The 25385-nt window shown below is 36.0% G+C and overlaps 1 non-coding gene across 1 annotated transcript; it reads left to right on the top strand.

The window, feature by feature from the left end:
* The first annotated feature begins 1158 nt into the window (after positions 1-1158).
* Positions 1159-1274, top strand: LOC118146968 (U5 spliceosomal RNA). The gene has a single exon (XR_004733151.1). It is a non-coding gene; the product is annotated as a U5 spliceosomal RNA (small nuclear RNA).
* Positions 1275-25385: the final 24111 nt, after the last annotated feature.

Genomic DNA, 25385 nt, shown 5'->3' with positions numbered 1-25385 from the left:
ATCTGCCTCATGACATGTATCTAAAAAAAATATTCCTAGAGGTGATCAGCAGTATTAAAAGATTACCAAGATAAAAGGAGACAGCATTGTTTCTCAGAATAGCTCGGATAACCCCAAAATACCTTTAAAATAGTTGAAACTTCTGGATTTTCCTCCCTTTCTTTTCTTTTTTGTTTCTGTAGTTCCTCTCTTAATGCTTTGTGCAGAAAAGACAATTTTACAACTCTCTCTGAAAACTTAAGCCTTTAGTTTAAAATTGAATGAAAGATAAGAGCAGATAATTTTCGAAGCAGAAAATAAAAATAGTTAACCAACTCAGGAAAAATGTCCAGTCTCATCATTTCACTAGTTTTAAAAACATTCTTTTGAATGTTATTCTTTCATTTCAACATTTAATTAAAGGCTAATATTCATTAAACCTTCATGATAAAAGTACAAGTATTTTGTATGTTCTTTTTTCAATATTATCAAAAATATTATATAAAATATATTTTATAAGTAAAAATATGTATCAAAATAACTATATTAAGTCTACTTTAATGGAAGCCATAAAAATAGTGCATATTTTTAGGTACTGCCTAGAAATGCTTCTTTTAAACATACATACCTTGTATCCATAGACTAAAATACAGCATATTACATGTAAGTGAATAATAAACCACAAGTCAAAGACATTAAAGTTACTAAAAATTGGAAAGAAAGAATAAAATTGTTCATATTAATAGATGATATGACTGTCTGAATGAAAATCTTAAAGGATCAATAAACATCAATACATCTCCTAGAAGTAATAAAAGAGTTCAGAAAGGTTATAGAAGCGATTAACACACAACAATTGGTCACATTTCTATACACTAACATGTAGATACATAAGCATACACTTAATTAAACATGTAGGGTGTCTATATTTTGAAAATTACAAAATGCTTATTAAAAATCAAAGACCTAAATAAGTGGAAGGATAGAGTATCCAGAATTTGGAAGACTCAAAATTGTACATATGTCAGTTTTCCCAAACTTAATCTGTTTAGTGAAATTCCTATCAAAATCCCAAGAAGGCATTTATAGATGTAGACAAAGTAATTCTACAATTAATATGTAAGACACTGGCCCTAAAATAGCTAAAAAAAAAAATCTTGACAAATAAGAATACAGCAGATACTCTGGTTTCTCTTCAGATCACATAAATCTTTCGCCTTTTCCTTAAGATTCCCATGGAGAGGAACAATTCTGAGTCTTTGTCTAATTTTTTGAGAACTTGTTTCAGCAAGGCCACATGTAAAAAAAAAAAAAGAATACAGCAGAAAGAATCTTACTACTAAACTCACTACATAGCTATATTAAGACTGTGTGGTTTTGACTACAGCAGTGAATACACAAACGTATACATGTGATAAAAATTGTATTAAACTGAATACACATGCATATGGGCACATCTGAGCACAATTAAAACTGGAAAATTCAAAATAAAATCAATTTGGATTACATCAATGTCAATATCTTGATTGCAATATTGAATTATAATTTTGTAAGATGTTACAATTAGAAGAAACTAGATAAACTGTACAATAGATGTCCATATATTTTTGCAACCATAAGTGAATCTAAAATTATCTCAATAAATCTTGTAAAATTTTAGCTGGATGCTATGGATCATGACTGTATCCCGACATTTTGGGAGGCCGAGGTGGGAGAATTGATTAAGGCCAGGGGTTCAAGACCAGCCTGGGCAACAAAGCAAGACCCCATCGCTACAAAAAAAATAGGCCTGGCATGGTGCCTCACGCCTGTAATCTCAGCACTTTGGAAGGCCAAGGCAGGCAGATCATGAGGTCAAAAGATCGAGACCATTCTGGCCAACATGGTGAAACCCAGTCTCTACTAAAAATACAAAAATTAGCTAGGTGTGGTGTCATGCACCTGTAGTCCCAGCTATTCAAGAGTCTAAGGCAGGAGAATTGCTTGAACCTGGGAGGCAGAGGCTTGCAGTAAGCCAAGATCATGCCACTGCACTCCAGCCTGGCAACAATAAAATAAAATTTAGAAATTAGGCTGGCATGTTGGCACAAACCTGTAATTCCAACTATTTGGGAGGCCTTGGTGGGAGGATCACTTGAGCCTAGGAGTTGGTGAGGCTGCAGTGAGCTATGAATTTCCACTGCACTCTAGTGTGGGTGACAGAGTAAGGTCTTCTCTCTCAAATAAAAAATAATATTTTTTTTTAATTCAAAGCATAAGTTTATCTGGTATCACCAAGCAGCAAGGATTACATCAATGTCAATATCTTGATTGCAATATTGAATTATAATTTTGTAAGATGTTACAATTAGAAGAAACTAGATAAACTGTACAATAGATGTCCATATATTATGTCTATTTCTCCAAACTTAGAAAATATCTAATGCAAGTTAACCCTAGATTATCTTGTTAGGTTTTATTTGGGTGCATTTTGAAATTCATACTTCTGAGGGTTTCCTAATACATTTTACTTTGATATTATGCCAATGAACTAGATAATTTTATTAGAAAATTATAATTAAAGCATATTAATAAGCATACATGTATTAAAAACAGTATATGTTTATTAAATAATATTATATATATATAATGCTTACTTTAATCTTATTGGCCATTTTTAGATTCTATGTAGGTATGGCAATCATTATACATATTTGCATGTAACTATTAATTATATTGTGGTACTCGGGGGCATAAAGTGAAGTAACAGTGAAAATATCTGAGGTAGAACAGTGAAAACCTTTGCCTTGTTGACTTCATGTACCTCCAAATTTGCAGTCTCTCAATTTACTGGCATATCATACTAAAATGTTTAAAATTTCACATTGTAATTGTGTTTTCCATTGAAAGGGAAATGACTGAAACTCTTCTATTTTGTAAGCACCATTTAATTTGTATTCTGTAGCTGTATGAGGAAGATATAGGACAGTAGTAATACCATGTATTTTGTCCATCTACCCACCCATAATCATTTCATCCATCAGAATTTTTCTCCATACATATCTGAAATTAATTTGAGGGAAAGACACTTACCAGTGATAATTTCTTTTACAATCCTCATCCTACTGTATGTCTATTATTACATTATATTGTCAAATAAATATGTCTTGTCACAAACCTATTTTCAGATTGTTGACAAATTGCTATGTTTTGGACAGCCTCAGAAATTCTGTTGCCCAGAGAGATGGCTATTATAGAAACATCTGAAAAATATGACTACATTTCAGGCTGCTTTTTTTCCCCCTTGGCTTAAAAGAGCCATGACATTGTAGTTTGTGACAAGTGACCTATAAACACCGGGATTGAAATTTTACCACTATTTTTGTGATCTGCCTATCATGTGTGTCATTAAAACAAATATGGTCTGTTACTCCTTTCATGTGTTTTCAACACACGTATTTATAAGCCAAAACCATACACCAAAAATTAGCCAAATATGTAAAGTACCATTGAATAAAGATTTACTTGTTACTAAGGTGATAAACCAACTTTACTATTATTAATATGTATGAACTTTTAGAAAACCTTAGCTGTTCACAGCATTTATAAACAAACATAAAATAGTTTAAATCTGCTGCACAAATAGAAGGAAAAACATCACTACAAGTTTTATAATGCCACCTTTCTGAAGAATATTCAAAGCAGATTTATTCTAACAAAAAGAATTTGGAGTCTAGCATGTGACTCAATGCACAGTAACTGAAGACCACTGAACTAAGAAACTAAAACAACAAAGCACTATCTGTCTTCTGACTGTAAGACAGAAATAAAAAAGAACTGTGAGTTTGGTTGTTGTTTCACAGGCCTTGAATTTTTAAAAATGTATAGATTTCATTAGCTAAATTTTTTTCAATATGTAAAAAAATAATATTCTTAAGCCACTTGAAATGCAAGTGCTTGAATTTCTCTGACCATTAACAGTCTGTGTTACCTGACTGATTTATTGGCTATGATAATATACTACCTTTAATGATTTTCAAGGACAAAAGGAAAATACTGATTTTAAACAAATACAAGTAGAAAAACAATTACCCAGACTAGTAATGCTTTGTTAGACCAGTTAGTAAGAATTTGGTGTCTCACTGTCCAACCTTTCAGCCTCTCTTCTCCAAAACATCTGGGTTGGTCTTTACAAATTACAAACATGTTTTATTTTATTCCCCAGCATAAGACATTTCAAAGATAACACTATTGTTTACAGGATGAAAGCCATGCTTCTTTTCTCTTGTCTTATAACTTGGCAGGCTTCATGTGGACTGAAATCACAGCTGTTTAATTTTCTACTTCATACCCAGTGCATATACTAATACCTGACACATAATACATGCTTTAAAAATGTGTAGAATTGTTGAATGGAAGAAAACGTCTTGTTTTTCTCACTGCCTATACTCAAACTAAACTCTCTTTGTTCCTGTGGCTTTCTTTGACAGGAAAAACCTTCTTCTGCCTGGAAAAAAACCTTACTTATTTTTTAGGAATTTCCTATGGAATGATCTTTTACAGGGAATAAATCAACTTTTATTTTGTGTTTCCATTGCTTCATATTGAATTGCTATTGTAAGGCCAGTTGCCTCACCGGGAGTCAAATGGATGCATCCATCCCTCTCTGTGCCTGATAACTATGTCATCACCCAAGCTTGTTATCTGGCCTCGCTACATGGCTTCCCCGCACTCGCCTCTGTATACCATACCCAAGCCCATACTCAGCACTAAACTATGCATCCAACCCCCAGCCCGCTGTTGAAAAAACCTGCAAAAGAATTTTTAAAGAAGCCCCACCAAACCCCGCCCAGTAGCAGTCTGCCCCGTCCACCCCTGGCCAGCCCACTTACCCAAGGTCCCGCCTTCCTACCAATGGCAGCTAGCTCCAGGCATTTCCTGCCTCTCAACAGCCAATAATATTGCCTTCACTTTGTTTCCCCAAGAGCCAATCAATTGCCTTAAAATCCCACACCTAAACAGCTGGTGGTCACTTCTTTGGCCCCTTCCTGGACCACAGAACCTCTCCCGAGAGCTGAATAAATTAGCTTCTTATTTTCTCATACTTGCCTCAGTTTCCTCATTTTACCTCGGCAATAAACCTTACAGCTATCATTTCTATTATAACATTTGTTGTGCTTACTTATTTTAGATGTCATTCTTTTGATTGTTACCTACTGGAAATCAAGGACGAGTTTTGTTCAAATTTCCAATACCACTCACTAGCACATTGCTTAACAGGGTCAATACATTCATTGATTGACAGTATAGTAATAAATATATTCATACATGGTCTTCCCTCAATATTTTTATTCATAAACAAATATAATCAACCTAGTAAAGAGAAAGTAGAAGTAACTAAACGGAAACCATTTAATAAGACAAGATATGGGTATAGAAAACACATTTTGTCATTTGCAGTGCAAAGTAGCAAAGCAATAAGAAACTGAAAGCATTTTAAATAAGGATGTAGCATGTTTTGATTTGTGTCTTAAAGATATGCTTCTGACAGCCTATAGAGAACATAATACAGAAACAAAATTTGAAGCTAAAAAAAGTAGGGTATTGCTAGGAACCAGAAAAGAAATGGTGATTATAACTGTGATTTGTTGAGGCTATGAAAATAGTATCAATAGTAGGGACATATAAAATAAAAATCAGAAAAACATAAAATTTCAAAATGTCAAAATGATTCCCAATTTTCATCTTGAGCAACTAGGATATAATGAGTAAACTATAATGTACTAAAACAGAAAAAAATAAACTGTGCTAACAGCATACAATAAAGAGATAAGCAGATGGGAGAGATTAGAATAGGCAAGATATTTACAAAACAAAACATTACAAATTAGTGAAGAGTTAAATATTATTCAATACATGGTGTTAGACAATATATTAATTATTTTAGATAGACACTCAGATTTCCTTTTGCCTGTCATAAACATTACATATTTTAAAAATTATATTCAGCAAGTAAATATAAAATTAAAGACTTGATAAAGCCAGAAGACAATGGAGTTTGAGTACAGTATGGCTAAACACTAAACTTAAAAGTGTTAGGAAATGTCACAATTAATACAATGAAGTATTTTGATTTCTTAAAAACTAAAAACTTACTAAATAATAGGCAATCCAAATTGATTTTCAATCAATAATAGAAAACCTATTTGTGGAATAAGGCGGAGAGTAAATGCACTACAATTTTATTGAAATAAACTTAAACTATATTTTATGTTCAAAAATAAACTACGATATAATTTTTAAAGACAATACAGAAAGAGAATTCTGGGGAAATGGCAAAGTAGGAAGCACCGGAAACCTGTCTCCCCACAGACAACAACTGCATTGGAATAATCTGTCTGATGTAACTATTTTGGAACTCTGTAATCTGTTGAGTGCTTGAAATTACAGGGGAAGGTTTAGATGGTAAATTGAGGTTAACTTTAGTCAATTTCTCCCTTAGCACAGTTGCTGCTAACCACTCCCTAGCTCCCAGCCTTGAGGTAGGAAGCTGTGTATTCCTGGAACAGTTTGTACACAGCTAGCAAAAACAACTCTGTCTGCTGAATATCAGGAATTTAGGCTTTGACCACCAATTGCCACTTTAGATAGAAGAGGTGAAGAAAAAGAGGTGACAGCCATTGTGTTGCATTGATGCAAGCAACTTCTCCTTATTCAAGGTCAATCAGGTCCATCAAGCTAAGTCACATCCAAGAGATTTGGAGGGCTGAGGTCTTTTTATTTTTCCCCTTCATGTTTCTAGTCTTCCCTTTCTGGGAGTCAGACATTGAAAAGTAGGACATTAGAAAGCATGCAAATATTTATGGAAAATTAGAAAGTCACTATGTGTTTTTAAGAGAAGCCACAGTCTCAGAAAAGACCTAAGAAAACCTTAGTTACATCTCAGGCTGATCTTCAGCACAGAAACTACCTATAGCAATCAAAATTTTTTTAAAAATTAAAACAAACAAAACAAGCAGAAAAGTCACCAAACCCTAGGAAAGAGGATAAGCTAATTTTAGGTTTACCACACGTACTGATTCCAATGACCAGTTAAAAAAAAAAAATCACAAGGAATACAAGAAAAAATTAAAGTATGATCTATTCAAAAGAAAATAACAACTAGCAGACTTGCCCTAAGAAAGATTTGATGTCAGATCTACTAGACAAAGACTTTAAAACAATTGCTATAAAAATGCTAAAAAAAATAATAAAGAATAAGAATGAAAGACATGGAGAAAGTCATAAAAATTATATATGAAAAGAATGTAAATATCCAAAATAATAATAATAAAAAAACTTAAAAAGAAACCAAAGAGTATTCCTGGAAGCAAAAATATCAATCACTAAAATTAAAAATTCACTAGAAATATTTGAACAGCCAGAATGAAGAAACAGCCAATGGAAAGACAGAAAAATGAAAATAATCAATTCTGAGAAACAGAAATTTTTTTTAAAAATTAAAGCAAAACTAACATAGGCTCCCTAAGGAACCTCTGGGACCCTATCAAACTGGACTACATACACACTGTGGAAGTCCAGAAAAAAAAGTAGATCAAATGATAGATAAATAGACCAACTGCATCCTGGTCAACATGGTGAAACCCCGTCTCTACCAAAAATGCAAAAAATTAGCTGGGCATGGTGGCGCGTGCCTGTAATCCCAGCTACTCAGGAGGCTGAGGCAGGAGAATTGCCTGAACCCAGGAGGCGGAGGTTGCGGCGAGCCGAGATCGCGCCATTGCACTCCAGCCTGGGTAACAAGAGCAAAACTCCATCTCAAAAAAAAAAAAAACCAGACCAACTGATAGAGATAGAGTTCCATCTATCTGTCCTTTCTATATCAGATCTATCTGTCTGTCTATCTATCTATCTATCTATCATCTATCTATCTATGTAGGTCTCTATCTATCTACCTATCTCCTATCGTTTCTGTTTCTCTGGAGAACCCTAACTAATACAGTTTCCCCAAACTTAAGACAACAAAATAAATGTTTAGAAAATGTTCAAGGTAATTATTTTATGGCATAAAAAGTAAGTAATCATGAACACACTTTCTGAAAAGATTAACAAGATTTGAAAAATAACTAAAATAAAACTCTTGGTTTAATTTAACAGGTTTAATTAAAACCTGTTAAATTAAAAATTCAATGCTTGAGCTAAATAAAAATACAGAAGCAGCTAAACAAGAAGAACCTAGAGTATTATTAAAAGAAATTACTCAAAATGGAGCCTCAAAAGATAAGATAAAATATTTTAAAATATGGTTATAAAATATTAATAATTAAGTTAGAAATTTTACCTCATGTTTCATCAGTCATGGAGAAAACATCAAGTGAATAAGAAATAGTACTGTTTAAATAAATAATGACAGATTATTAACTAAAACTGGTGATGAAGCTACAGAGGTAGAAAGTATAATTTATACTATGCAGAATAAAATAAAATTCTCACATAGACACATTGCCGAGAAACTGATGACTAGAAAAGTCAAATAAAAGATTACCTATTAAAAAGTGACAACTAGATTAGCACCACTTCCAATTGCAAGAAAGAAAGCCAGAATTTAGTAATGTATATATTTTTTTCAAAATTTGAGCAGAAAGTAACTGTCATACTTAAATTGTAACAAAAAAACCTATTTCAAGAACAAAGGCAAAATAAACATTTTCCTTCAAAAACTACACTAATTACCATAGAACTTATGGTGAGAAAACTTCTGTTAGACATACTTTTAAAAAACAAATTTATTTTCCAAGAATATATTATAAAACAAGGAAATAGAGATGTATTTTTGTATAGTTACTCTATATAAAATATGAGCAATGATAATATCTAATTCACAGAGTGTAAAAAAAAAGACTAAGTAGAAAATCAGGGATGGGGAGGCATGCAAGTTTGGGAATATGTTTATATGGAGTAATGGCCCTAAATTTTGCTCAGGAGGAGGCTTAAGATATTCAGTTCATCCACTACCTTACATAAAGAAAGGTGGCTGAAACCACAAGAAAGAAGTCTAAACCATAAAAAATATAACATATATTTATTTGTAAAATAATTTGGCATATTTTTGTGATTGTAAACATTTACATCTTTGTAATCCAGTTTTCAGTCCTCAATTTATACACTGTTGCATGGGCGGACTTGAACAAGAATGTTTATAGCAGCACTGTTCTTCACAACAACAACAAAAACCTAAATGGCATTTGATTAATTGGTTGATTTTTAAAAAATCTTATATATTCACATAATTGTATTTTAAATAAGAAGGAAAATGAATGTATTAGAGCTACATGCAACACATTACTATGAATACATTATATGTAAAAGCACACTGGGAAAGTACATATGGTCTCAATATTTTTAAAAACCTCCAGCACAATAGAATTAAGCAATATATTGATTAAGAAAAAAAACGGGAAGAGAGAATTATAAAAATAACATAAAATTTAGATTATTTTTCACAAGGAATGAGATAATATCATCCACGCATTGGAAAAACACCAAGTTCCTTGGAAAATGTAAATCTCCATGTTGGGACAGAAACCTACCTCTGACAGGCAGCCAGGTCACCACTGCAACATTCTGGCAGGTCAGATTCACCACAGCACTGGTGGGCACTGCTAGGGCCCTTCCTCCCTGAAAGCACATGGAGGAGGCCAGCCCATCCTGAGCAGCTTGCCCCATTTGCTTGAGGTGGGCTTAGAGAGGCTGCCTGAGTGTTAAGGAGATAAGATTGGGGGACAGATTAATGGGGGAGCATTCAGTTCCAGTGGTGAGAGGAACTGATGGGAAGGGAGTGGAGAGTAAAGGAGGATATAGTTAACCTACTGGCCCCATTTGACCAGAGCCTCCTAGAAACAAAGACACCTTGACATACCCCATCATGAAGCTAGAATCTGCTTCTGAAGCCTCTGCTCAAATCAAGGACTCTTCCTGGCAACACGTTGATGATTGTCTGGATCTGGCCTGGACACACTTCTTGTCTCTGTCACTCTTCTTGGACTGGCTCATAAATTTGTTTTCCTATCTCCTTTTCTCTTGATGTTAAAAGTTACTGTCTGGTGTAAAATTTCAATCTGTAACATTTATATATTGATTAAGTATACTATTATGTATAATTTGTAATATTGACTGACTTGTGGAGTGGCTTATGCCTGTATGCTCATGGCTCTGAGTACTGAGTATGTGGGTACTAGGGAGAACTGCTTCCTTGAGAATTCCATGTAACATGTGTCTAACTGTCTTCTTATCCACCATTCACATTTTGTGAGTCAGAAAACATAAAAGTGATTTACTCAAATGCACACAACAAAGTATTTAGGCTAGAAAAAAATAATTATTCCTGTGTCTGCTAATAAATTATTATGCTTTGAGCAGAAAAAGTGATCTATCTGCTCTATATGTATATGTATATGTATATGTATATGTATATCTATATCTATATCTATATCTATATCTATATCTATATCTATATCTATATCTATATCTATCTATACCTTACCTATGCCTCTATCTATACAATCTATCTACAATTGTCTACAGTAGAGGGCCTTGGTCTCTAAAGATTTGCTGAAAAATCACTGACTTGAAGTTGATTGACTAATAGAAAAAAAACCATACAGATTTATTTAAAGTGTATATATAGAAGTCTTCAGAATGAAGACTCAATCCCTCAGTGAAGTGCAGAAGCTTGTATACCATCTTGAAGTTATTAAAAGAATGGAGGCTTGGATCCTGGTAATGTTAGTAGTGGAACATACCTGAGTCATGTGGCACCAAAGTATATTAGCAGTGGCAAATCTGTACAGGTCTGCAGAAATCTTAATTCTTTCCTTCTCAGGAACAAAAGAATCATCTGAGGGGCATAAGGCAGAATGAGAGACAAAGGCAAGTTTTAGAGCAGAAGCAAAAGTTTATTAAAAAGCTTTAGAGCAAGCATGGAAGGAAATAAAGTACACTAGAAAGAGGGCCAGGCAGGCAAGAGAGATCAAATGCAGGGTTTGATCTTTGACTTAGGGTTTTGTATATTGGCATAATTCTGGGGCTTTGTGTCCCATCTCCCCTGATTCTTCCTTTGGCATGGGCTGTCTGCAGCACTTGAGAGGGGCTCCATGTCCCATGTGTTTACCAAAATTGTGTACATCTTCATTGGAGGCATTCTTCCCTTACCAATTGAGTGTCCTACAAGGTCATTAGACCAGTTATACTCTGCCATTTTTCTTTTTTTTCTTTTTTTTTTTCTTTGAGACGGAGTTTCGCCCTTGTTACCCAGGCTGGAGTGCAATGGCGCGATCTCGGCTCACCACAACCTCCGCCTCCTGGGTTCAGGCAGTTCTCCTGCCTCAGCCTCCTGAGTAGCTGGGATTACAGGCACGTGCCACCATGCCCAGCTAATTTTTTGTATTTTTAGTAGAGACGGGGTTTCATCATGTTGATCAGGATGGTATCGATCTCTTGACCTCGTGATCCACCCGCCTCGGCCTCCCAAAGTGCTGGGATTACAGGCGTGAGCCACTGCGCCCAGCCGCCATTTTGCTTTTTAATGGACATATGTGAGCCCACCTACCCAACTCTTGAGACCTTATTAAGAAGGTACTGATCACCAGCTTCAAGTTTTTCCATCTATTGGGAGACTGCCTTCCAATGGCACTGGCTGTGGCTAATTATTATTTGAGAAAGATTGTTAACAGCTGCCTCACCATCACCTGATGATTGGTTGACATTCCTGGTGCAGTGAGGAGGGGTCTTCTCTGCAAGGTTGTTTAAACTGGCTGCACCATAGACCATACCCTAAGTCGAGCCAAGGCAAACCCTGTGACCCATATGTACAACACTGAATAGCCTCGTAGAATTAGAAAATCTGAAGTAACTGGTAGACCATGAAAAAGGGCAGAATGATCAATCCCTGTGGTGCCTAATTAACTTGAGACATTCTTCTATTGTTCCTTAACTGACAAGGCAATTGGATTTTGTAAGCTACCTTGGTAAACCTTGTGACTCCAGACCCTATGACACCCCTACCAGCTTGCAAAAACAGCACTAAACTGTAACTTCTGTAACTTTATACTGCCTACCCCAAACCTATAAAACCAACTTCTATCCCATGGTCCTCCACTGACTGTCTTTTTTGGACTCAGCCCACCAACACCTGGGTGAATACACGCCATGTTGCTCACACAAAGCCTGTTTGTCTCTTAATTAATAAATTAAATGAGTCTCTTCATTTAATACTCTCTTGTCCTGCACATGTCTGACTACACGTGAGATGGTATCTCAATGTGGTTTTGATTTGCATCTCTCTAATGACCAGTGATGATGAGCATTTTTTCATGTTTGTTGGCCTCATATATGTCTTCTTTTGTAAAGTGTCTGTTCATATCCTTTGCCCATTTTTGAATGGGCTTGTTTGTTTTTTTCCTGTAAATCTGTCTGAGTTCTTTGTAAATTCTGGATATCAGCCCTTTGTCAGATGGGTAAACTGCAAAAATTTTTTCCCATTCTGTTGGTTGCCAATTCACTCTAGTGACTGTTTCTTTTGCTGTGCAGAAGCTGTGGAGTTTGATTAGGTCCCATTTGCCTATTTTCACTTTTGTTGCCAATGCTTTTGGTGTTTTGGTCATGAAGTCCTTGCCTACTCCTATGTCCTGAATGGTTTTGCCTAGATTTTCTTCTAGACCAACATCATCCTGATACCAAAACCCGGCAGAGACCCAACAAGAAAAGAAAACTTCAGACCCATATCCATGATGAACATAGATGCAAAAATCTTTAATAAAATGCTGACAAATCGATTGCAACAGCACATCAAAAAACTTATCCATCATGATCAAGTAGGATTCATCCCAGGGATGCAAGGCTGGTTCAACATATGCAAGTCTATCAACGTAATTCATCTCATAAACAGAACCAAAAACAAAAACCACATGATTATCTCAATTGACACAGAGAAGGCATTTGACAAAATTCAACAGCCCTTTATGCTAAAAACCCTCAGTAAACTCAGTATCGATGGAATGTATCTCAAAGTAATAAAAGCTATTTATGACAAACCAACAGCCAATATCATACTGAATGGGCAAAAACTGGAAGCATTCCCTTTGAAATCCGGCACTAGACAAGGATGCCCTCTTTCACCACTCCTATTCAATACAGTACTGGAAGTTCTAGCCAGAGCAATCAGGCAAGGAAAAGAAATAAAGGGTATTCAAATAGGAAAGGTGGAAGCCAAATTTTCTCTATTTGCAGACGACATGATAGTATACCTAGAAGACCCAATCATCTTAGCCCAAAAACACCTGAAACTGATAAGCAACTTCAGCAAAGTCTCAGGATATAAAATCAATGTGCAAAAATCACAAGCATTCCTATACACCAATAACACACTTAAAGAGAGCCAAATCAAGGACAAACTGCCATTCGCAATTGCTACAAAAAGAATAAAATAACTAGGAATACAACTTACAAGGAAGGTAAGGGACCTCTTCAAGGAAAACTACGAACCACTGCTGAACTAAATAAGAGAGGACACAAACCGATGGAGAAGCATTCCATGTTCATAGTTAGGAAAAATTAATATCGTGAAAATGGCTATACTGCCCAAAGTAATTTACAGAATCAACGCTATCCCCATCAAGCTACCATTGACTTTCTTCACAGAACTGGAAAAAGCCACCATGAACCTCATATGGAACCAAAAGAGAGCCCGCATAGCCAAGTCAATTCTAAGCAAAAACAACACAGCGGGAGGCATCACACTACCTGACTTCAAACTATACTACAAGGCAACAGTAATCAAAGCAGCATGGCACTGGTACCAAAACAGAGATATAGACCAATGGAACAGAACAGAGGCATTGGAGGCAACACAACATATCTACAACCATACAATCTTTGATAAACCTGACAAAAACAAGCAATGGGGAAAGGATTCCCTGTTTAATAAATGGTGTTGGGAAAACTGGCTAGTTTTGTGCAGAAAGCAGAAACCGGACCCCTTTCTGACACCTTACACTAAAATTAACTCCAGATGGATTGAAGACTTAAATGTAAGACCTGGCACCATAAAAACCCTAGAGGTCTTTGTTTAACTTTCAGGCATGTGGGAAGGTAGAATGATCCACTCTAGCAGAAGTTTAAAGGAACTCCTTTCATAGGACAGAATACTTGAATGGGGTGGGAACATCTCCCAGGTTAAAAGTCCCTTTCTCTGACATGAGTGCAGCCCCCATTTCTGGATCCCCTCTAAGATATCATGGGAGCTGCTTTTCTTTCTCAATTTTCTCTCTCTCTACCTAAATAAATCACTTTCTGCAAACTCTTTGGGATCCAATACTTACTTAAATGAGCTCATCACACCCAGCGGGGTCCTCCCTCCCATTTTTGGGTGAGTGAAAGACCAAGGGCCTGTAAGAACACATCCTATCAGGTAGCTTAGCCTCCACCCACACCCCAGTACCCTATCTCAGTCACATTCTTGATTGTTCTTCCCTATAGTGGATAATGAGCCAACAAGGAGGGGAAAAGGAACAACTGTTCTCCATGGTGGGTCAATCCTATCTTTATATATATATAAATAAGTACTTGTTAATCTCTTCCAGTGCTTGTTAATGTCTACGAGTTTTTAATTTGAAATACTCATTATATCAGGGAGCCATATTTTGGGGTGAAACATTTATTTCTTTCAAGGCCCTATAGAAATAACAGATGTTTTCTTTCCAGCATCAATAGTGTTCTGTGTGTAATATAACTGAAACATTACTGAACACAGATTTTTTACTTTACAATTGAATGCTTTTTCTACACTGTACTCTTTCCATACTTTCTGCTGCTTGTAATGAGTTACACTATACATATATAAAACATTCATTGATTTTATGTAATTGCAGTTCATAAAAATGATACAGTTACATGCCAGACAGAACCATTTTCATCTTAAAAACATTATTATATTTCATACATCAGAACTTATAAGCCTTTTATTTGTCACAAGAAACAGAGCCCTCTGCAAAATTTATTATGCCCCAAAAGTCTGGCGTCTTTTATGTGTATTTAATAGGTTAGTCAATCCAATTGCAAAATATCCACTAGTTTTATTTTAACTGTTCCTGAATATATATAGACTAGGACTAGAAGACCATCTGGTATTAGGTGACTGAAATATACAGAAAGAAACACAAAGTATACACCCATCCATTTTATACAGAAAATATATACCCATTTATTTTAAACACAAAATATATACCCATCTATTTTAACATCAAATGACTAAAGAATGGTTTTAACAATTTAAGTCACATTTTAGGAAAATAAAACAAACTGAGGTTAGTACACAAAACACCAATTTGCTGGCCCATTTGATTATAAAAGACTGAGACATTCACTGTGCAAACTAGAGAAAAGCTGACAGTACCTTAATTAAACCGATACTACCAGTGACATTTTGATAGTGTAGTTGTCAGGGTATAAATTCCTATAACATCAAATAAAAGTGACAAACTTCTGCCAAGGACCTAGTGTAAGTTCTTCTGATGGAGATTGGTTTATACAAGTTACTCACAGCATTTTGTTTAAATTACTTAGAGTCAAAGTGAACCTGGGCTTAGCAAAACCATTTGTCCTATCTGCTGCATAGGTAGAAGAAAAGATTAAAAGGATCCTGGGAATTTTGACTGTGGGACATTGGCCAGAAATGTAATTTTGAAGTAAAATATTTTTAGATTTTTTTAAATGGCTTAAACATTATGATATGAGAATTCTTGGATAACACATTGCTGACATAGACATCAGGAGATTTTTGTAGTGATGGATGGTTTTATAATACAGAAGGCTATTGTCATTTGCATCCTGCTGCAAGCTTTGCCTCTTTCGAAAGACTATACATGACCCATAAGTTAATAATTTTAATTTTCAAATACAATTTCAACTTTCTATCCTACTTCTCTGTGAAAAGAAGTCTTGCTAAAGCAGAACATGTGTTGACCATAATTAAGAATGTTCCTGAGCTACCAGAAAAGTGATTCCTATAAAACGAAGTATTACTGTAACACTTGTCCCTCACTACTGATGAGATGCTATGGCCCTGCTGATAGTGTGAAGAGAGTGATCACCAGTATGAGAGTGAGAGCACAAAACACTGTCAGCAGCCAGACTTTCATACTCCAGAAACTCATACTGAACAAAGCCAACAGCTTTGACAAAGCACATGAAATCCTGGTGGCTTCCCTCTGAGCCAGCATGCTCATACCTCCAAAAGAGGTGAATGGGATCAGGATAATGCTGAGCATTTACCTAGAAAGACATACTTTGGCTGCAGGTTTGTAAAGCTGAAGGATATAAAATATTAAATATTTATACAAGAAGTTAGTGACTCTGTGTGGCAGTTTAAGAAGACTAAGTGCCATCTGGTCTTAAAACATGACCATAAGTAGCTTCTGACTGTAATGGATATTATTTGGTATAACTTCTTTTTAGTTGATGTGTCCCAAAGTAGTCCTGAGAATACCTGTTATTAATGAACAAAAGCATGGCCTTAGTATCCACCAATCATTACTGAAGTTTTTTTATAGGATTATCAATTATAGTAAGCCCCTCCCAGAAATTAGGTCCTGTTATAAAGAAGAGAATTTGTGTCATTTGTAGGGACATGGATGAATCTGAAGAACATCATTCTCAGCAAACTGACACAAGAACAGAAAATGAAATACCACATATTCTCACTCATAGGCGGGTGATGAAAAACGAGAACACATGGACCCGGGGAGGGGAGTACTAAACACTGGGGTCTATTAGGGGGAAAAGGGGAGGGCCAGCAGGGGGTGGGGAGCTGGGGAGGGATAGCCTGGGGAGAAATGCCAAATGTGGGTGAAGGGGAGAAAGGAAGCAAAACACACTGCCATGCGTGTACCTATGCAACTGTCTTGTATGTTCTGCACATGTACCCCAAGACCTAAAATGCAATAAAAAATTAAAAAAAAAAAAGAAGAGAAAAAAGTAAATTGACATTTTAAAAAACATCTAGGACACAATTGGGTCTAGTCAGTATTGCTCCTCTGTGTATGGGGTCCCTCCCATAGGAAAACCTCTATTGGTTTTACTGCATAGGTGCTACTGCTTTATCCCATCCATTTGCTTAGTAAACATGAAAAATTAAGACAATATTTAATAGTTTTACAACATGCCTTGGGAATAAGCTTCCTCTGAAACCATGACGACTTAAAGACGATTTTAACCTACAACTTCCCTCAGGATATGTATGACAGCAAGAGCTGGAAAGGATTGAAAAACTCCTTGAATTTTGCACTGGAAGAGGATGTAGGTGAAATGCTATGAATACACTAGATTTTGAATTATAGATTTTACATACAGTAATATCAGAATTTCTAACCTCTGAGAGAGTTTATCAGATTAGCTATATAATTTTCATACAGTCCTTTTGGTTAATCATTATTCCCAATGTTCTTACTGAAATTTTGCTCAAACATATACAAAAATGTGCAAAATAAGCCTTGTGGTCAATGGGCTTTTGCCTTCCTTCCTTCCTCTTTTCCTTCCAGCCATCATTCTTCCTTCCTTCCTAACTTTCTCTCTCTCTCCTTCTTTCCTTTCTTTATTTCTTTTTTCTTTCTCTCTTTCTCTTTCTTTCTTTCCCTTCTTTCTTTCATTTCCCTTTCTTTCTCTCCTTTCTCTCTTTCTCCCCTTTCTTTCTCTCTTTCTCTTTCTCCTTCCCTCCTTCTCTCAATTTCTGCTTCCCTCCCTCCCTTCCTTTCTCTCTGTTTCTTTCCCTCTTTTCTTCTTTCTTTCTTCTCTCCATTTTTCCTTTCTTCCCTCCCTCGCTACTCCTTCCCTCCCTCCCTTCCTTCTCCCTCTCTCCTTCCCACCTTCCTTCCCTCTCTTTTTTCTTCTTTTCCTCCCTCCTTCACTCCTGGTATTCCTCCCTCCCTCCCTCCCTCCCTCCCTCCCTACGTCCATTCCTTCCTTCTTTACACTTTCTTTTTGTCTGTCTCTCTCTTTCTTTCTTCTTTTTTTTTTATTAATTCAGTGCCATGTCCATTTAAAGTGATATTTTAAAACAGGAAAGCAAATAGATTTATATTAGATTATATAACATAAAAATTAGCATCACATCTTATCACCATCTGGCTTACTCTGAATTTAGAAATAATTGAAGTCATCTAATGCAGGCATCTCTCATTTTCCTGCTCTATTTCTTATAATTTCTGTGTATCTCTGTTGTCATTTTCTTCTCTCCTTTCTCAGCAACGGTCCCTTTCTTCAAGATTAGCCTTTATATATTATTTCTTTCATTAACAATTTATAATGCATTACTCCTTCAAATGTTTCTTTATATTACATTTTCAACTTTTCTTCTTCCAGTCTGCCCTTCTTTCTGTTATTCCTTATGACAGATTTGACTTTTTCTGTAAAAATATGGGCTAATCTACAAACAGAAACACTTCTTCTCTCTCATTAATTCTCCCTCACTAGCAAATTAAAACAATCTCTCTTCTCTCTTTCCCATACATAAGTCCACCATAAAATCCTGTCAAGTCATTAGGTTGGTGCCAAAGTAATTGCTGTTTTTAACCACTAAAAGTAATGGCCAAAACCACAATTATTTTTGCACCAACATAAAACCTATCCCAAAGTTGATCATTTCTTACCTTTATGACTATGACCAGAATCCAAAGCCACACTTATCTTTATCTTGACAGGTCAAAATAGCTACTCACTGGTGCTTGTACCCCCTAAAGCAATGGCCTGAACTGTCCATTGAACTCTTTTAGTGACAGCTGGGGCGTAGGGCACAAAGTCAAGTCCCAGGACTGCACAAAGCAGCAAGGCCCTAGGTCAGGCCCACAAAACCATATTTTCCTCCTAGGCCTCCAGGCCTGTGATGGGAGGGGCTGCTGTGAAGACCTCTGACATGCCCTGGAGACATTTTCCCCATTGCCTTGGCAGTTACCATTTGGTTTCTCATTACTTATGCAAACTTCTGCAACAGGCTTGAATTTCTCCTCAGAAAATGGATTTTTCTTTTCTATCATATCATCAGGCTGCAAATTTTCCTAACTTTTATGTTTTGCTTCCCTTTTAAACATAAGTTCCAATTCCAAACCTATCTTTGTGAATACATAAGACTAAATGCTTTTAACAATACCCAAGTCACATTTTGAATGCTTTGCTGCTTGGATGTTTTTTCCACCAGATGCCCTAAATCATCAATCTGAAGTTCAAAGTTTCACAAATCTCTAGGGCAGTGGCAAAATCCTGCCAGTCTCTTTGCTAAAACATAGCAAGAGTCACTTTGCTCTAGTTCCCAACAAGTTCCTCATCTCCATCTGAGACCACCTTAGCCTGGACTTCATTATCCATATCACTAGGAGCATTTTGGTCAAAGCCATTTGACAATTCTCTAGGGAGAGCCAAACATTTATACATCTTTCTCTCTTCTTCTGTGCCCTCTAAACTGTTCCAACTTCTGTCAGTTACCCAGATCCAAAGTGGCTTCCACATTTTTTGCTATCTTTACAGCACCATTCCACTCTACCAGAACCGACTTACTGTATTAGTCTGTTCTCACACTGCTAATAAAGATACACTGAAGACTGGGTAAATTTATAAAGGAAAGAAGTTTAATTGACTCATACTTGAGCGTGGCTGGGCAGGCCTCAGCAAACTTATAATCATGGTGGAAGGGAAGCAAACTCATCTTACATGTGGTCAGACAACAGAGCTTGTGCAGGGGAATACCCATGGATAAATCCATCAGTTCTCATGAAACTTATTCACTACCATGAGTGCAGTATGGGGGAAACTGCCCAAATGATTCAGTTATCCCACCTTGACCCCACCCTTGACATGTGGGGATTATTACATTTCAGGTGAGATTTGAGTGGGCACAGACAAACCACATCGCCATAGAATTTAGCATGCAATAAGTAAAGTGATGCATTCATTTATTTGGATGAACCAACTAGCAGATTCCCTTTAAAGTGAATGGGTGGATAACAGTCAAGAAAAAAGATAAAAACAAGAGAAATCTCAGCAATAGATTTACCTCAATGATGAGCAATACAAAGACGTCAAGCAGTAAAAAAAATTCAAGCATTCCAGGAACAGGCACACACATAGAAGCAAAGGCAGAATGAATTGATAAAATTCAACATATAGGGGCATAGGCCTGTAAGATAGGGGGGAAAAATATTTTCTCTACTTCTAATTCCACACCCAACACAATACTCCTGATACCAGATGTGTAGAGGTTATTTTTCTACACACCAATAAATTCTGCTGTGTCTAGCCAGATGCCCTCTAATTCAATTTAATTCTGACACTGGCTACCAGGAGATGGTGTCAGATCCCACTGGTTGAGGGCCTCAGTCCCACAAGACTGCCCCACTTTAGATGCCAGTAGCAAGTAGAAGATTGTCACCCACACTTCTGACTGACAGTATAATCAAGGTTCCCATGACTCTACCTTGGGTTCGATTTGCTAGAGCATCTCACAGAACTAAAAACAAAAAACCACTTCACCCGTGTATTTAAGAATATTAAAAATTATACAGATGAACATTCAAATGGAAGAGATGTATAGGGCAAGATATATAGAAAAGGGTCACAGAATGCCTTCCCTGTGGCTTCTTATGCCCTCTCTTTGGTTGCCACCTTCCAGAAACCTCCATGTGTTCAGCTGTCTGGAAACTCTTTAAAGGATGTCTTGTTATGTTTTTAGAGAGGCTTTATTAAGTAGACAATATTGAGCAAATCACTGACCATTGCTGATCAGTTCAACTTGCAGCAGTTTTCCCCTCCCTGGAGGTTAGTGGGGTGGGCTGGGGGGTGAAGGGGGGACTGAAAATTCTACCCCTCTAATCACATGGCTGGTTCCCCTGGGAAGTAGCCCACATCCTGATGCTATTCAGGATCTCTCAGTCATCAGTTACCTCATTAGTGCCAAAGACACTCTATCATCTATGAAATTCCAAGTGGTTAGGAGCTCTGTGTAAGAACTAGTGTCAAAGATCACTGTGGTAACCACATTCCTTACAACTGTCAAAAAGTACTAGGTATGAATCAAATGTAATCTGTTGGCCTTCTCTTGCTGGTAAGATAATTAATGGGGAGATTTGTGAACTCATTCTGAATGTACCCAGTGTTCCTTTTATGTGTAATTGTAAATTTGGGATTGCCAAAACAATTGTCCATTCTTCTTTATAGAATATCCTTGAATACTCAAAATTATATTTATATTAGGAATAAAGAGTATAAAAATCATAGAATGATTCCCAACTTAAAATTGTTTCCAAGTAATGTGCAGTGTTATTGAATTTAGTATATACTGTATCTCTGTTATGTGTAAAATTTTTCTTTATGGTGCTGCAAATAAAAATTAGGACTGCGACAAAGGATCTCTCAGTAAAGCAATTCCTTTTACTTCCCGCAGAAAGGGTACCCTTGTTAGCAATCTTGCTACAAGAGTACAACGAACAAAGAAAAGCAGACATATTTATTTCTTACGCCTTTGGCGTTGTCCTTACTGCTATGCCCATCTACATTGGCTGGAGCCAGACCTCACAATCTAAACTAAAACCTGATTGGCTAATATCTTGAAACTTTTCTAAACTGGTAAAAGCAATAGAGAGCAAAAAAAATGAAGTCCAAATAAGGAAGGGGCATAGGCTGCAAGTTGGTACATGCCTGTGAGCATGTCCAGCACAGGTATCTTGGTGAAAGTACAAGGACATAGAATGTACTATGTGCCTGTAAGCATGTTTAACAGCTACATAGGATAGGGCTTAACAAAGAGCTGCTAGCAAAAAGGTGTTTGAAGAAAGTGTTTAAAACAAACTATTATTTCTAATACTTATGAATTTTTCTTAAACAAGAAAGGAAACTTTAAAGGGAAACTTTTCTACTTCCCGCAATCCCAAATTCAGCCATTCGGAAAACATAAAAATGTTTTTTTACAATAAAAATAGCCACTTAGGGGATCTTCAGTTTCTTAAACATATATGACATATTCCTTGGTGGCAGAGGGAGGGAGACAGAGGGAGGGTGGAGGGAGAGAAACAGACTTATAGAGAGAGAGAGAAAGAGAGAGAGAATTATCTTATGTGAATTAATCAGCAATTTACTAATTTCTTTAAGCCATATATTAACATCTTTCTAAAATGTACATATCCACTTACCTAAGCATGTAATCTGCTAGACTATTTAGTTTTCAGAGTGTTTTCTCTGTAATTACTTATTTTACCTCATTAGTTGTAAGAAACTGACAGGAAGCAGTAAAATTAGTGCAAAAGCTGACAAAAGTTCAAGTCTATGAATCAGAAAGCTGTCAAGAATATGAATTTTTGTCACATGCAACAGAGAAATCATTTGGATGTGTTAAACACTTTGGGAATTTAATGAAAATAGACCAATATAGATATAAGCTAATAATACAGACCCTCAGCTCTGTAATTTCTCCATTTCTGCTGCCAAGTGTCCCATTAAACTTAAATCATTTCACTATTCCTCTATATGGTCTGGGACAAAGATGATCTAGTGAGGAGATGGAGAGGGTGAAGTAATCATATTACAAAACTAGGTTTGAAATTAGAGTGTGGCAGTAAGCAGTGAAATGAACACTGGATTTGGAGTCTACATTATGCTGAGTTTGAGAATTGTGCCTTTGAGTAACATTCACCATCACACTATAAGCCCTAAAGCTTCTCCTTAATAAGAAGAATTATAGAACCATGATACTGAAGATCTTTATAATCATTTAATTAAATTAACCATATCCATTCATTTCTTCTTTGACAAATATTTATTAAGTAATAATTGTATTTCACCATAGGACATTAGAGCCCCAAGAGCTTAGACCATATACTTAGAGTCAGGAGCTACTTTGTAAATTAGTAGTAGGAGCTAAATCTCCTAACAAATATTTTACATTTTCTTGCAGCCACTTTCCTTAAATCCCTTTCTCAGCATACTGAACTCTGTGACTCCCTAGTAAATGAAGGAGAAGATTGGACACATACCAAAACTGGGGCAAGCAACTACCTTTGCATGGTTTCTTCAGTGATTAGTCCCTTGCTACCCTTCCTAGAAAAAATTCCCTTTGATATTAAAATATAAAGGGAAACCTTCAACTGATGGCCACAGGACCAATAAGAACTGTTGACACCTACAAACTAATGAAGAAAGTGCTGGACATGTGGATGAGGGATTGGACATATAATGGAAGGCATCATTATTTGAACATCATAGTACAGTACATCTTGAAGAGACTATGTGAGGTTTATAATCTCTGTATAATTATGTACATATTATAAATATATATATGCACATACACACATATACACACACACATAAATATATATACATATTTAGCAGGGCATTATAGAAATGAAGTGGTGCTATTGCATAAATAAAGTGGTACTTGTCAGAAATTACTCTGCTGTGCTGATTCAGGACTTGTGTAAGACAGAAGGACCCACTCAACAGCTTTCTTGTAGTGTGCCATGAAGATCAAATTTTCTGATGTCCAGAAATGGCTGAAGAATATGGGTCTACTATGGTTGAATTGAAGAAGTTAGTTCTTAGCCTGGGTACAATTTAGAATAATCCAGAACATTTTTATTATCCCTGTTGACCAGACAACAATTGAGACTAATTAGATCAAAGTAAACACTAAACAGTGTACAGTAGAGGCGTCGCTATTTTTTAAAGCTCTTCAAGTGATTGCTTTGAGCACAAATGAACAACCAATTAATGAAACAAATTGGGAACTCCTGCAATGACTGAATAGGGAAATCAATAGAAACTATCTCCAGAAAAATGGAAATTTAAATGATTAAAATTATAAAACAAACTATTCATAGATAAGAAGTCTACTCTGAGCACAGAACATGGAGAATACTGGGGTGTCAATTTCTCTGCCTAGCACTGAGGCATTTATAGCATGGAGGCTGGAAGCTGAGAGGGGCAGCTAAGAAGAACAATAGCTTCTACACCATCTTCAGTGTTCATTCATCAAACAGAGTATCACTCCAAAAAAAGCAGGTTCCTGCCCCCAGCTGTATAGTGGAGGTATAGGATTTCTACCTAGGGAAAAAAGCAGTACATTTGAGCAAAGAGCTCCACAGCTCTGCCGGAGACAACTCATTTTAACAGAAAAAGGAAACCTTTATTTCTAAAGCCATTGTTAAAAACAGTGGAGATCTTGGTGGATAGCAGTCAAGAGAAGGCTGGTAGCTTCACAATTGGACAAAGTGGCAAAATAGCCAGAAGTTTAATAGAAAGAAATAAAAAAAGAAATGTGAAAGTAGCACTCAGCTCCTAGGTTGCACCTACAAGGAATTAATCAGTGCAGTAGTGGCTGAATATGAAAGCATTCCCCATGCTGCATACAAACTTATCAACTGGTGGCAAAGTCTCACTGGCACAAGGGACCTACATATAACTTGTCACTAACACTAGAATAGCAATAAGCTATGCTGATTCAGGGTGACTCTTGGGAAGCCAGGTGTAAAAATATTAATGTAGTCATCCCCAGCAGTCTGAAAAGCTCACTGCAACCCCAAAGCAGTACTTTCTCAGAAATGATCAGAAGTAACCTGATTTAGTTAAACTAGTCCTTGACTAAATGACTAAATGTGGGCAAAATATCATAAACTCACTGAACTGTGAACTTTAAGACACACACACACACACACACACACACACAACGGGGAATAACTGTCTAAGCAAACTCAGCAAGTACATGAGAGGTTTCAACAGGTAAGCAAAACATTTGCAGAATGAGAAGTAGTTAGAAATAAATAAATAAATATAAATGTTTATGTCATAAAATGAGGAAAGATTTCAAATCCAAACCTAACAATCCACTTAAAGAAAATAGATCAAGAAGAGCAAATGAAATCTAAAATAGTAGAAAAAAGGAAGTAATAAGAACAGGAGCAAAAAGAAATAAAATAGAAAAATAAAAGAGCAAATGAACAAAAAATATATTTGTTCTTTGCTAAATGAACAAAACTATACCTGGCCTAACCAAGGAAAAAAAGAAAAGATTAAGTTACTAAAATCATAAATGAAAGAGGAGCCATTACTATGCACTTTACAGAAATGAAAAGAATCATGGAGGAATACTGTGAACAACTAAACCAATAAATAGGACAATTTAAATGGACACATTTCTAGAAAACCACAAAGTCGTAAAACTTACTTAGATTTCAAAAACAAAAAGTCTAAATAGACCCATAACAAATATAGAGAGTGCATTCAAATTTTTAAAATTCCTACCAAGAAAAGCCTAGGCCCAAATAGTATCACTGGTAAATTCTGCCAAACATTTAAATTAAATAAAATTAAATTACAATAATAACTTACATTTATCC

The sequence above is a fragment of the Callithrix jacchus genome, chromosome 13 (genome assembly GCF_049354715.1).
Source record: "Callithrix jacchus isolate 240 chromosome 13, calJac240_pri, whole genome shotgun sequence".
NCBI lineage: Eukaryota > Metazoa > Chordata > Mammalia > Primates > Cebidae > Callithrix > Callithrix jacchus.
Note: the sequence above shows the minus strand (reverse complement) of the source record. Positions and strands in the feature narration are given on the sequence as shown.